Genomic DNA, 15,920 nt, shown 5'->3' with positions numbered 1-15,920 from the left:
AGAGTGAGAGTGCAAGCGGGGGCAGGGGGACAGAGAGAATGGGAGAGAGAGAATCCCAAGAAGTCTCCATGCTGTTAGCTCAGAGCCCGATGTGGGGCTTAATCTCACAACCATGAGATCATGACCTGCACTGAAATCAAGAGTCAGACGCTTAACCCACTGAGCAAACCAAGTGCCCCACAAAATAGGTTTTTAAAAAAGAAGAACAATCAATGCCATTGTATCAAGAGATAAATTAGGGTCTTAGTTAAAAAGAATCACATCTTAAAAAAAAAAAAAAAGAATCACATCTTGTTTCCCTAGGACAAGGCCATAGCAGTGCTATTCATGAAATGGAGTGATGGATGAGGGGATGTACTTTTTAGAAAAAGAGTTAAGTTTCATGCGTAATTTATTTCATATACTGCGGTATATGTCTAGATACAGGTGTCTAATCACTGTGTACTGAAATTACATTCATGCATATCTTTACCTTCTGGTAGATCGTCAGCCCCATGAAATCAGATAATGTACCTTATTCACTTTTATATTCTTGGTGTCCAGCTCAGAGCCTACAATACAGAAGGAGCTCAATAAATATTTTATGAATGAATGAGCAAATAAACATACCTGTGAAGGAAATTAACTAGTGTTTGATAATCTGTTTAGGAACTGAATCATCTACACTGAAGCTTTTTTGTCCATTTTCCAACTCCCAAAGAAAGACAAGAACTCTGGTACCTGAAGCCCTGATGTCTGGGAATTCTGATTCTCTCATTCTATTTGGCCATCAGATTCTCCCAAGGACTATCTTCTCTTGGATTCTTCACTCCCTTACTGCACATGCCCATAAATTCATATCACCACTCCTTGCAATTATTCTGTAGTGCTGATTGCTCATCTAGAATACTAACTGTTATATCCCCATATTCTCTATTTTCTGTGTTCCGTCTTCCAAGCTGCATTTCCCTTACCACTTGTAGCTGCATCCCAATGCCAATGGCTGTCCTCACCTGATCCCTCACAATTTGTCCTTCCTTCTATGATGTATCAGTCCATGTACTAGCAGGAAAGAAATGGTAAGCACAAATGCTGGAACTGAGAGTTTAATGAAAGTATTATTTAAAGAGATATGGAGAAAGCTAAGGGGAGCAAAAAGCTTGGGGAAATACCCAGGGACCAGCAATAGAGGGAAATCATTACTACTCCAGAAGTTAAGAGGCAAGAATAGTGAATGTTGCTTCCAGAGACTGAAAACAGTATGGAGCCATCAAAGAGGAATTGCTGATAGAAGCTGTATCCATAGAATAGAGCCTCTGCCAAATCTGTGATCAAGAAAAGGTGGGAGAGGGGAAATACATACTCTAACCTCTTTCTCCTCCCATCTTCCAATACCCCATGGCTGCCTTCCTTTGACCAAACTGATCTAGAAGCCAAAGGACAAAAGAACCTTGATAATGGAATCCATAGAGGTCAGTGTCCTAGAGCACAAAAGGTGAAGGGCATGGTATGGATCAAGATATGGGTGGAGAGAAGCAAACAGAGAATAACCAACACAGTCTATCTCCCTTTTGCATCCACCCTTGACCTTTTAGTGGATGAAGAACTTCTGGTCCCAGCATGGAGAAACACAAACTGTCATCAGCCGCAGTATTGTTGTTGAGTGATGTCAGCTCTTTCATACTTCCTATTGGAACCTAAATTGTAATGTTAGCCACCATTAGCGCTCTTATTAAAATGGAAGAGGGAAAAGGGGGAAATAATTAATTAAAACTAGCTTCTACTGTGCTCTGAAGCCAGTCACAAGACCTAAATTGACAATAATAGCTTCCCTGTTTTATCACTCATTCCCTTACCCACTACCAGTATCTTGGCAGTACAGAATTCTTTTAATTTCAGTATAGTTGACAAAGAATGTTAAATTGGTTTTAAGTGTACAACATAGTGATTCAACTTCTGTATATGTTGGGGCTCCTGGGTGGCTCAGTCGGTTAAGTGTCTGACTTCGGCTCAGGTCACGATCTCACAGTTCATGAGTTCAAGCCCCACGTCGGGCTCTGTGCTGACAGCTCAGAGCCTGGAGCCTGCTTTGAATTCTGTGTCTTCCTCTCTCTCTGCTCCTCCCCTGCTCATGCTCTGTCTCTCTCTGTCTCAAAAATAAAAACATTTAAAACAAAACCTTCTGTATATGTTATCCCATGTTCACCACAAGTGTAGCTATCATCTGTCACTGTATGATGCTATTACAATATCATTGACTGTATCCTCTATGCTATAACTTTTATTCCCATGACTTATTCATTCCTTAACTGGAAGCCTATGTCTCCCACTCCCCTTCCCCCATTTTGCCCACCTCCCCCTCTTCTCTGGCAACCATCAGTTTGTTCTCTATATTTATAGGTCTAATTCTGCGTTTTTGTTTGGTTGGTCATTTGTTTTTTTGTTTTTTGTTTTTGTTTGTTTTTTGTTTTAGATTCTACACATGAGTGAAATCATAGGGTATTTATCTTTCTCTGTCTGACTTATCTCACTTAGCGTAATACACTCTAAGTCCATCCATGTTGTTGCAAACGGCATGATCTCATTTTTTAAGCTGTATAATATTCCTGTGTGTGTGTGTGTGTGTGTGTGTGCGCTTGTGTGTGTGTGTACATACCTGTCAGAATGGCTGAAATAAAAAACATAAGAAATAACAAGTGTTGGAGAGGATGTGGCAAACAAAAGAACCCTCAAGCACTATTGATGGGAATGAACAGAATTCTTCATCTACCAAGTTGCCCAAACATTCTTTCCTCCAAAATACGAGTCCTTGATATTTTTGACTTTATTAAGCTATTGCGGTTTTCATTAATTAGTGCTTTGAGCTGGGAATTGTAGATTTTACATATATCCCTTGTGTACCCCCTCCAGAGCAGCCAGAAGTGTCCAATCTATTTCACAATTTACCTCATGGTTGCTGCAGCAACAAAGTGCCACACTATTTGATCTCTCGCGATTTAATCCTCTCCCTGTATTCCATCACAAGCTATCTCCTATGATAATTTGAGTAATGTGTTGTTAATGTGTGATACACTATATCCCATTTTGCCCCCACAAAGGAATGTATTCATACACTCAAATATGTGAGCATTGTAATCCTAGAATGCTGTTTTTGGGACCTGCCTCCCGAGGTCACTTCTCAAAAGAATATTAGCCAGAGTCTCAACAGAAACATAATTCACTCAAAGAGTCACTTGGCCTCTTTTTCTTCCCATATCACAGACTTTATCCAACCCAAATCAACAAGAAACCTTAGAGTAAACTCTGGGGGTGCCATCCATAAAAATCACAGAACAAGTGAGCCTCCTGGGGCACAGAGCAAGTCAGAGAAACCTGGAGAATGGGTGTGATGGAGCAGTCAGATAATGACCACATATTTTTTTAAGTAAGTTGTTTTTTTTAAGTTATAATTCCTGAATTATAAAATTTAAGGTTGAGAAGACTTCAATCTTCTTTACTGAGGAAAAAAATCTGTATTTGTCTCTTAAAAGCAATTAATATGAAAGACTATATGAACATGTGTATGGAAGATGCTCTCTGCTCTAGAAGCCTGAGACCCCACTATCTAAATCCACTTTTTTTTTTTAATTTTTTAAGTTTATTTATTTATTTTGAGAGAGAGACAGAGATAGGGAGACAGGGAAGGGCAAGAGAGAGAGGGAGAGAGAATCCTAAGCAGGCTCTGTGCTGTCAGCACAGAGTCCGATGTGGGGCTCAAACCCATGGACCGTGAGTGAGATCATGACTTGAGCTGAAACCAAGAGTCAGATGCTTAACTGACTGAGCCACGCGGGCGCCCCTAAATTCACTTCTTAATGGGGAGATTACTCAACAAATGCCAACATGACTTATAATTATTTCACTTTGATTATATTTTCCTTTTGAGGTTTAATGAATTTGAATATTTTGCTGGTGAAATTTTGTTAAAATGGAATTTATCAGTTTTAGAATATAATTTATTACAAATTATATTTGCTATAATTACAACTAGAAATATTCCTTCAACAATACTATACATGTTTGCCAATGTTATTTAGGGCAAACAAAATTACCACCAGAGCAAATGTGAGCATTTTTAAATTTCTCATCACCTGGTGGGGATGGCTTTATTCTCACCCAGTTATATCCATTTCATGGAGCCAAAAACCGATTTGAGGAAGAAGGAGCAAAACGTTTCATTTCCTGCACCTCCTTATCTCGGCCTCTCACCAGCAACACTCCATAACTTTCCCTTTTGGGTGAAGGAGCGGAAGTAAGAAAGAGGTGGGTTGTGTTCAGGCCGCTTCTATTGTGGTTATTATTAGCTCAGTAAATGAAGAGATGAAACTGGAGAAGCAATTGTCTTTTGCCCTACTTCATTATGATCACCAAATTTGTCCATGGCCTGTTTCACTGAAGCTTGACCATTAATATTTATACCACTTTATGGCTTGTGCCATGAACACATTTTACTGTTATTATTGATGATGTATTAGCTTGCTTGCTAGCATTTCCATAACAAAATATCATAGACTGCGTGACTTAAACAGAAATGTATTTGCTTACAATTCTAGAGGCTACAAGTCCAAGATCACAATGTCAACAGATCTGATTTCTTCTGAGGCCCCACTCCTTGACTTGTAGATGGGCAACTTCTCACCATATTCCCACATGGCCTTTCTTTGGTGCATGTACATCCCTGGTGTCTGTATGTACTAATCTCCTCTTTTTATAAGGCCACCAGTTACACCAGATTAGGTCTCACCTAATGGCCTCATTTTAACATAATCATCTCTTTTTTTTTATGTTTATTTATTTATTTATTTACTTTGAGAGACAAAGAGAGATAGTGGGGGGTGGGGGGCAGAGAGAGAGGAAGAGAGAGAATCCCAAGCAGGTTCTGAATTGTTGGCACAGAGCCCAATGTGGGGCTTGATTCCATAAACCATGAGATCATGACCTGAGCTGAAATCAAGAGTCAGACACTCAACCAATGGAGCCACCCAGGTGCCCCTTAACTTAATCACCTTTTCAAGGGTTCTATCTCTGAAAACATATCTGAGGTACTGGAGGTTAGGGCTTCAACATATGAATTTTGAAGAGACACAATTCAACCCATAATGGATATGTTTATACTGCAACATCAGCCTTGCACTGTGTACAAACCATATTCCTGCTTCTCTGTCAATGCCAGGCTAATGTTCACCTCCTTTTCTTTACTCCTTGGGTTGACTGACATGCAGTTCTTATTATGAAAGCATGTGATGAAGCAGCCTAGTGACAGACAATAACTTTTTTTTTTTAATTTTTTTTCAACGTTTTTTATTTATTTTTGGGACAGAGAGAGACAGAGCATGAACGGGGGAGGGGCAGAGAGAGAGGGAGACACAGAATCGGAAACAGGCTCCAGGCTCTGAGCCATCAGCCCAGAGCCTGACGCGGGGCTCGAACTCACGGACCGCGAGATCGTGACCTGGCTGAAGTCGGAAGCTTAACCGACTGCGCCACCCAGGCGCCCCAGACAATAACTTTTTAAGACTCTCTTGAGATCTATTGATACCTATCAGGAATCACTTAGTCATAAAAACATTGGCTCGGGGCTAGAATATGACTGTATAAATAGGAGAGAATCCTGGGGAGCACATGCTGGAGTAGTGAAGAATGAAAAAGGTACTAAGAGAGTATGATGTGAACCCAAAAGGAGCCAACACAAGGGAAAGTTTGATACAAGAAGAATAAGGGAGTATCTGAAGAAATTTCCAAACCAAAGCACAGGCAGTTGAAGACACTCTTCAATTCTCATGACCGCCAGCATGGCTGTGCCTGGAGCACTTCAAAAGCAGAAGAAGAATGTGTAGTCATGAAAAGGAGCTCATATTGATGAGACAAGTAGTATAGTGGCAGAATCAACAGAACTTTGAAGGTGCCTGGAAACCAAGGGGAGACAGGGAGAGAAACAGCAGAATTGAAAACAATTAAGTCGGAGGACAGTGCCTAATACAGTAAGTAGAGGTTAAGAATTGTATTAGAAAATCCAAATACAATGTTCCAGCAAGATAACCTACCTGACAATATACAGTAGGAACTGGGAAATTCAAGACTAGAGTTAGAACACTTAAGGCTAGAGATAAGGATTTGGCATGTATATGCACAGATAACACAAACCAGGAGCTGGTGAGGATACTGAGAGCAAAGAAAAAGAAGAGAGCTGAGGACATGAACTCTCTGGAACCCTTCTAGACTGGACTATGATTCCATTTATATGTCATTCTTGAAAAGACAACGTTATAGCAACAGAGGAGAAATCATTAGTTGCCAGGGTTAAGGATGGGAGCAAGACGTTATTGGCCTGAGGGAGTCTTATGGACAATAGAACTGTTCTGTATCTTGACTGTATGGGGGTTAGAGTTTAAGAATTTATACATGTGTTAAAATTCATGGAGCCGTTCTCAAAAAAGGGTAAATTTTACTCTATGTTCACTTTAAAAATAAAGTACTGGTTATAAAAAGTTTTCATTTTGATTTTTTTTTTCTTCCCAATCAGATGAAAGACCCATTGGCCTTATTTCACTTGCTGACAAACTTCTCAAAAGACTATTGAACACTAGAACTTCCCAAACTGGTTTACTCAGGGAAAGAGTTCCAGAGAAATTAACAGCTTTGATGGGAAAAAACTTTCTCAACTCAGTCAAACGAGTTTCTTTTTTGTTATGACAAAATATTTCCTAGATTCTTCAATATGTTATTGTTTATTGTGAAGCTCTGAGAGAATAATTTATGACACATTACCCAAGTTTCTTTTTTTAAGTTTTTTAATTTATTATTTTAATGTTTATTTATTTTTGAGAGAGAGAGAGAGAGCAGGGGAGGAGCAGAGAGAGAGGGAGACTGAGAATCCGAAGCAAGTTCCGGGCTGTCAGCGCAGTCTGACATAGGCCCCGAGCCCATGAACCATGAGATCATGACCTGAGCCAAAGTCATTTGCTCAACCGACTGACCAGGCTTCTGTGACTACAAGATCTATGGTTGTTGGTGTATTAACATATCCCTTAAGTATCCGTTGTCTTAGCTAAATCTGCTATAGCAAAATACCATAGGCTAGGTGATCTATACGGCCGAAATTTATTTCTCATAGCTTTGGGGCCTAGGGAATCCAAATTCAAGGTGCCAGCAGATTCAGTGGTAGAATCAATAGAACTTTGTTGTGTTTTCATTTTGCTACTCAGGAGTGGGATTGTGAGATTTATGGGAGGCTTAACTTTATAAGTAACTGCCACTCTGTTTTCCAGAAATGGCTCTGTCATGTTTTAGCACCACCAGGAGGCCAGAAGAGTTACAGTTATTCTGTATCCTCACCTGTACTCAGTACGTTCAGTCATCTTAATTTTAGGCAGTCTAATATACATATATATAATGACATTAAAAATGTGGTTTTGTGTTTTCCAAATGGCTAATGATGTTGAATAGCTTTTCATATGCTTATTTGCTTATTGGTCTTTCATATAACCCCTTTGGTGATCTGTCTTTTCAAGTATTTTGCACATTTTTAATTGGATTGTTTTCTTTCTCTTCAGTTTTGTGAGATTTTATATATTCTGGATGTAAGATCTTTGTAGAGTATCTGGATTGCAAATATTTTCTTTTTGTAACTTTTTATTTTTATTTTTTACTCCCTGTTCAGGGTTTTCCACAGAAAGAAAGGTTTTAATTTTAATGAAACCTGATTTTATTATTTTTTTATGAACTCTGCTTTTGCTCCCTTACCCAAGAACTTTTTGTTTAACCCCATAAAAATTTTCCTAGGATTACTTTAAAAAATTTTATGGTTTTAAGTTTTACGTTTAGATTATGAGCAATTTTAAAATTAATTGTTGCATAAGATGTGAAGTTATGTCAATGTTCTTTTTTTTTTTTCTAGTGCTTGTCTAATTGCTGCAGCATGATTTGTTTAAAAGGCTACCCTTTCTCCCTACACCTGGGTAGCTCAGTCAGTTAAGTGTCCGACTTCGGTGAGAACTGTTATGTTCTCACGGTTCATGGGTTTGGGCCCCACATCAGGCTCTGTGCTGACAGCTCAGAGCCTGGAGCCTGCTTCAGACTCTGTGCCTCCCTCTCTCTCTCTCTCAGAGCCCCTCTCCTGCTCATGCTCTCTTTCACAAAAATCAATATCATTAAAAAAAATTTTTTTAATAAATAAAAGACTACCCTTTCTCTATTGAATTGCCTTTGCATCTTTGTCAAAAGTAAATCAATGTTTAATAGCTCTATTTCTGGACTATCTATTCTATCCCATTGATGTATGTGTCTCTTTGCCAATACCACACAATCTCGATTGTTCTGGCTTTATAGTAAACTTAAAATCAAGTTTAATAGTTCCTCTAACTTTATTCCTCCTTTTAAAAGTGTTTCGGCTATCCTAATTCTCTGCCCTTCACATATAAATGTTTATATAAAAAAAATCCTGTTGTGATTTTCATTTGAATTGCATTAAATCTGTAGATCAATTTGGGAAGAATTAATATCCTCATTATGAAATCCTTTAATTTGTGAGCATTTATTTAGGTCCTCTTTGATCTCTTTCCTCAAAATTTGCACTTTTTAGCATACAAATCTTGTACATTTTTTTGTTTAGCTTCATACCTAAGTACTTAAGGTTCTAGAGTTTTTAAAACGTATTTTTTTTTTTAATTTTTTTTTCAACATTTTTTTATTTATTTTTGGGATAGAGAGAGACAGAGCATGAACGGGGGAAGGGCAGAGAGAGAGGGAGACACAGAATCGGAAACAGGCTCCAGGCTCCGAGCCATCAGCCCAGAGCCTGACGCGGGGCTCGAACTCACGGACCGCGAGATCGTGACCTGGCTGAAGCCGGACGCTTAACCGACTGCGCCACCCAGGCGCCCCCTAAAACGTATTTTTTAATGTTAGTTTCAACTGCTATTCTTAATATATAGAAATAAAAGATATTTTTGTTGTTCTTATATCCAGTTTTCAACCATCAAACATATTTTACAGAACTCAAGAAGAGGTGAACATTCTATTATGTTAACCCAGATATTTACCATTTCTATTGCTGTTCCACCATTCCTGATATGTTTCCTTCTGGTATCATCTTCCTTTTGGCTGAAAAATGTACCTTAGCAATTATTTTAGAGCAAGTTTACTGGCAACAAAGTCTGTTAGTCCTCCCTCACCTGAGAATGTTTGACTACTCTAAGATACCTCATATAAGTAGACTCAATGTATTTGTCCTTCTGTGACTAGCTTATTTCACTTAGCATAATGTCTACAATGTCCATCCTTGTAATTTATGGTAGAATTTGTGATAGAATTTCCTTCTTTTAAGGCTGAATAATATTGCCCTGTGTGTGTGTGTGTGTGTGTGTGTGTGTGTGCGCCTGACATTTTCTTTACCCATTCATTGATGGAGATTTAGGTTGTTTCCATCTCTTGGCTATTACAAATAATGCTATAATATGCATGACAGTCCCAATATCCCTTTGAAATTCTCTTTTCAATTATTTTGGATAAATGCCCAGAAATGGGATTGCTGGATCATTCTGGTAGTACTGCTTATTATTTTTTGAGGAACCTCCACACTGTTTTCCATAGAAGTTCCCTATTTTACATGTATTATTTTTTGAGAAACCTGAACACTGTTTTGCATAGAAGATCCATTATTTTACATTTCCATCAACAGTGTAGAAGAGTTCCTATTTCTTCACATCCTCTCACTTACTTTTTTTACTTGGAGTTTTGTTTTTTATAATGGTCATTCTAACAGGTAGGGTGATATGATATCTCATTATGGCTTTGATTTGTATTTCTCTGATAATTAGTGATGTTGAACATCTTTTCATGTACCTGTTGACCATTGTTATCTCTTCCTTGGAGAAATGTCTCTTCAAGTAGTTTGCCCATTTTTAAACTGTTATTTGCTTATTTGCTTTTGAGTTATATATTCCTTATATTTGGATACTAACCTCTTAACAGATATATGGTTTGCAAATATTTTCTCCCTTTCCATAGTTTTCTTTTCACTCAGTTTCCTTCTTGCGTAGAAGCTTTTTAGTTTGATGTAGTCCCATATATATATTTTTTTCTTTTGTTGTCTGTGATTTTGACATCATATCCAAGAAACATTACCAAGTGCAGTGTTACAACACTTTTTCTCTATTTTCTTTTAGAAGTTTTATAGTTTCAGATCTTACATTTAAGTCTTTAAGTCATTTAGGGTTGACTTTTTTGTTTGGTGTAAGATAAGGGTCCAGTTTCATTTTTTTGCACGTGTGTATCCAGCTTTCCCAACACTATTTGTTGAAGAAACTATTCTTTACCTTTTGTGTAGTCTTTGCATCTTTTTCAAAGAGGATTTGACCACATAAGTGTGGGTTTATTTCTATGCTCTCTATTATGTTCCACTAATGTATATGTCAGTCTTTATGCCAGTACCATACCTTTTTGATTACTGTAGCATTGTAATATGTTTGAAAGTCAGGAAATGTGAGGCCTCTAGTTTTATTCTTCTTTCTCAAGATTATTTGGTTATTTGGAGTCTTTTGTCATTCCATATGAATTTCATTATTTTTTTTCTATTTCTATAAAAATATGATTTTTTTCTATTTCTATAAAAATAATAATAAAAATAGGATTTTGATACAAATTGTATTTAATCTGTAAAGTGCTTACAGTAGTATGGAAATTTTAACAATAGTTAGTCTTGGAACACTTCTGAACCCCTTTTGTGAGGCCAGCATTACCCTGATGTTAAAGCTGGACAAAGACACTACAAGAAAATTACAGGCCAATAGCTCTTATGACTATTGATGCAACAAAATGCTAGCAATCTGAACCTAACAATACATTAAAAGGATCAGACACCATGATCAAATGGGATTTTTATGAGGAGTGCAAACATGGTTCAACACTGGAAACCAAACTGATACATCACATTTACAGAACAGAGGGTAAAAATTACATGGATCATCTCAATAGATGTAAAAAAGGTATTTGAAAAATTGAACACTCTTTCATGATAAAAACACTCAACAAACTAGGAATGGAAGGAAATTACATCAACATAGTAAAGGCCAAATATGAAAAGTCCACAGCTAACATCCTTCTCAATGGTGAGAAATTGAAAGATTTTCCTCTAAGATCAGGAATAAGATAAGGATGTCCACTCTTATTCAAGACTGAATGGAAGTCCTAGCCAGAGTAATTAGGCAAGAAAAAGAAATAAAAGACATCCAAATCAGAAAGGAGGAAATAAAATTATCTCTGTTCACAGATGACATGATCTTATATGTAGAAACCCCTCAAGGTTTCATTTTAAAAATTGTTAGAACTAATATATAAATTTAGCAGTTTCAGGATACAAAATCAACCTGCAAATATGTATACACTAACAGTGAACGATCCAAAAAAGGAAATTTAAAAAGCAATACTATTTACAGTAGTATCAAAAAGACTAAAACATTTAGAAAAAAACTTAAGGAAGTGAAAGATTTGTTCCCTGAAAACTACAAAGCATTGATGAAAGAAACTTTCAAAGACACAAAGAAATGGAAATGACATCTTGTGTTCACTGATCAGTTTCACTCCAAGCACAGTGCCTGTCCTTGTCCCTCTTTTGTCCCAACTTAGTATATCATTAGCATATCATTACAAAATATCATTTTTTTAACCATTTATTGCACCCACGATTTTCTGTCCCTCCCTGTTCTCCAGTTCTGAAAATCACTGACTACTAGAATTGCTATTTAAGAATAAAGGGTTGCATACTGCTGCTGGAAGTGGCTAAGAGGAATAAGAAAAGGAACCTAATACCCTTTTATCTTCATCCTGTGATATGGAGGGCTGAAATGGTCTCCAACTGAGATACTGTAAAATATAAATGTAGTTTCATCAAAGCCAGAATTTCGAGCAGAAAAAATAACATGTCTATTTGGAATATTTCAAAATTTGTTGACAACAGAATTATCGAGAAAGAAGACGGTTGTTAGTATCAAGGAAATGTAAGTCTGGGCAGAACTCACACACAAAAAAATAGGTTGAACTGGATAGCGGTGAAAAAAATGATTAAAGGTAATTGGATGGTTTTCAGTGGTATTTTAGTTCCTATAGCTTAATCTTCCTCCCTTCTGAGGTGGCCTGATGGAGAGAATATATTATAAAAATCAATAGCTAAGCAAAAATTTATTGTCAATTTTATTAACACCTTGGATCTCAATGGTAAATAAGAATAAGAAGATACAGTTTAAGTTCAAACTTAAAGGGAGATCTACTCTCATGAGTACTGGAAGGGAGGGAAGGACAGTTGGAGGGAGGGATGATATGCAAAGCATTCACCTAATTCACTAACCCAACCAGCCACATGAATGAGAAGAGCAGGCCTACGTCATTTACCCAGACTTCTGCTTGTTGTGAAGAAGTTATCCAATTTATCCAATTTGCATTTAAATCCAAGAGCATGTCAGAGGACAAGAGACTGTGTCGCCAAAAGGCACTGATGTAGCACTATCACTCAGACTCCAATGAATCAGGTTTGCAACTCCTCCTCTTATGGAGAGGAGTGAGGATGGGGTGAAAAAAAGAGGAAGGCCAGAGGAACTCCCTTCAAAATTCCTCTGTAGTATGAATTTGGGTTGGTCCACAAGTCTCTTGCATATGAACAGACGCAGAAACTCAGGAAAGAAGGGGAAATGTTTCCCCTCTTCCACAGTAGTTAACGAACCCAAAGATTTCCATAGGAACACTGGTGTAGGAAGAGCACCTAGTACAAGTTGAGTTTTAGGTTCATTTTAAACATTAAGGAAATAGAATTAGTTATAGGGTTGTAGTGTTTTTTAAGTGAAAACAAGGTCAGCTGACATGATTTTCATGGAAACTCGTAAATTATGGAACAATGAAAATGGCAACCAGATGTTCACTGCAATTTATTCTTGAATGTTGGCAATGAAAGTTTCCACACCTTACTTCATGAGTTCATACAAACTTCCCAAATCATGAGATGCTGTTCTTTATTTGTCCCTCAGTTTTATATCCCAAATTTTAAACAACTTCTTCACTTCAAGAGAGAGTGACAGAAATTCCTTGTGGACCAGAACAAATTAATTAATCTCTTTATTCTCATAAAGATCTAGCATAGTGGCTGACACATATTAGATACTCAATAAATGTTTATTCATTTAATTAAAGGAAGAAGTGAACAGCAATGTGCAGGAACCAACTGGAACTGGATGTTACTGATGGTTAAATATTTGGAAATACTGAGAACCAGTCATTGTTAGCTTAAAAGTCACCATGATTGGAGTATATACACCATGGAAATCAGCAAACACTATGAAATCAGGGCTTGCTTGCTTATTTATTTAAGTGTTTGTTTGTTTGTTTGTTTGTTTGTTTGTTTTGAGAGCTGATTTATCAGAACACCACTGCCCACCCCTGTCACCATATCTTTCTTCCTGGTGATTTAAACCCAAGTTTATTAACTTCAGACAGATGGAAATATAGCCACATAATGTCTGCTCTATTTTGCATTATCAGGTATTTTTTGTTTGATCACATCTTAAGAAAGGTTGAAATCTGGATTTGTTAAGAGATCTTAATATGGATTTAGAGATAAATGTATGTATATGCTTTTTTCTCCTCAGTTTTAAGTACATATTCATGTACTTTTTTTTTTTTTATTTTTTTTTTCAACGTTTATTTATTTTTGGGACAGAGAGAGACAGAGCATGAACGGGCGAGGGGCAGAGAGAGAGGGAGACACAGAATCGGAAACAGGCTCCAGGCTCTGAGCCATCAGCCCAGAGCCTGACGCGGGGCTCGAACTCACGGACCGCGAGATCGTGACCTGGTTGAAGTCGGACGCTTAACCGACTGCGCCACCCAGGCGCCCCTTCATGTACTTTTTTAAAATCCTAATATTTAAAAGTTAGCATTGGTCAAGGGAACCCAAGGCAAAAGCTAAACAAACTCTGGCAAACTAAAAGAATTGATAAAATGACAAATACACATAAAGATTCACTGACATGAAGTGGAAAACAGTGAAACAATTCCCTCCCATGCAGTAGCAGCCTGTTTTGTGCCTTGAACAAAAGGAACAAAAATTAATCCTTCACACACTTTTACTAACATTTCAAAGCCAAGGTCCAAATATATTGAATACTGCCACTTACAAGCATTACTGTGGCTCTTACAAAACATCACTCTGACTAAACTCTATCTACAAAAAAAAAAAAAGAAGAGTATTACGTGCTGCACCCTAATGCACAATGTTTCAAAAGCATTATTCAGGCTTCTGGTATTTATCTTAAAAGACTCCTTTTTTCAATTCAATGAGTAAATGCAGTCAAATAGATTGATTTTTGAAAGATCACTAGTTTCAAAACCTTGGAAATTTTTATTGCCTTCCTGATATTGAAAGTCTTTGTTTTTTCAAAAACCTAGCCCAGGCAGAGAATGATGAACATTTAGAATAAAACTTCTCATAACTTAGCTACTCATAGGCATTGACCTTTATTATTCTTAGATACATAGCAGTAGAAGTGAATGACTCTATTTATACTCTTATTATATGATGTGCTACTTCATATAACAATGAATTTCCCATTCCTCAGGGGTAAAACAATGGATCGCTCTGAGCAATCCAATGTAATTCCTTCTATAAATTCAACCTGGAGAAATCACTGAAGACTAATAGAAATATATGAAATAAATAGCCCAAGATAAGTAAATGGGTCTGTAAGACTTATCCGATCCAAAATTGTAAAATTCTGGATAATCTTCTCCACTCCTACCTCCTCCTTCTCTATTCCCTCTCCAGGCACAGATTTATCTAAAGTGAATGAAGCTTTTTTATTTTAGCCATTCTGACAGGTGTAAGGTGATATCTCATTGTGATTTTGATTTATATTTCCCCAATGATGAATGATGTTGAGCATATTTTCATGTGTCAGTTGGCCATCTGGATGTCTTCTTTGGAGAATGGCTAAAATAAAAAAGACAAGAAGAAACAAGTGTTGGTGAAAATGTGGAAGAAAGTAACCCTCATATACTGTTGGTGGGAATGCAAATTGGTATAGTCACTATCGAAAACAGTATAGAGTTTCCCTCAAAAATTAAAAATTGAAATAACAGCCCAGAACTAAACTCACAATTATATGGCCAATTAATCTTCAACAAAGGATGAAAGAATATGCAATGGGAAAAAGACAGTCTCTTCAACAAATAGTGTGGGAAAATTGGCAGCTACGTGCAAAAGAATGAAAATGGACCACTTTTTTACACCATACACAAAAATAAGCTCAAAATGGATTAAGAACTTAAATGTAAGACTTGAAACCATAGAAATCCTAGAAGAGAGCACAGACAGTCATTTCTCTGACATTGGGTATAGCAACAATTGTCTAGATAGGTCCCCCAAGACAAGGGAAACAAAAGCAAAAATAATCTATTGGGACTACATCAAAATAAAAAGCTTCTAAACAAAGCAAAGGAAACAGTCATCAACACTAGAAGGTTACCTACTGAATGGGAGAGGTTATTTGTAAATGACATATCTGATAAAGGGTTATTATCCAAAATATATAAAAAACTGATTTAACTCAGCACCAAAAACACAAATAATTCAATTAAAAAATGGGCAGAAGACATGAACAAACATTTCTCTAAAGAAGATATACTATATTGCACACCTGAAACTAATATGGTACTATAGTTAACTATATTAAAATTTTTTAAAGTTTGGGGCACTTGGGTGGCTCATTTGGTTGAGCGTGACGACTTTGGCTCAGAGCATATGTCACGGTTCATGAGTTCAAGCCCCACATCAGGTTCTCTGCTGTTAGCACAGAGGAAGCTTTGAATCCTCTGTCTCCCCCTCTCTTCCCCTCCCCTACTTGCTCTCTCTCTCAAAA

Source organism: Puma concolor, chromosome A2 (genome assembly GCF_028749965.1).
Source record: "Puma concolor isolate L17-30 chromosome A2, mPumCon1.1.hap2, whole genome shotgun sequence".
Lineage (NCBI taxonomy): Eukaryota > Metazoa > Chordata > Mammalia > Carnivora > Felidae > Puma > Puma concolor.
The sequence above is the reverse complement of the archived record's forward strand: the minus strand, read 5'-3'. Positions refer to the sequence as shown.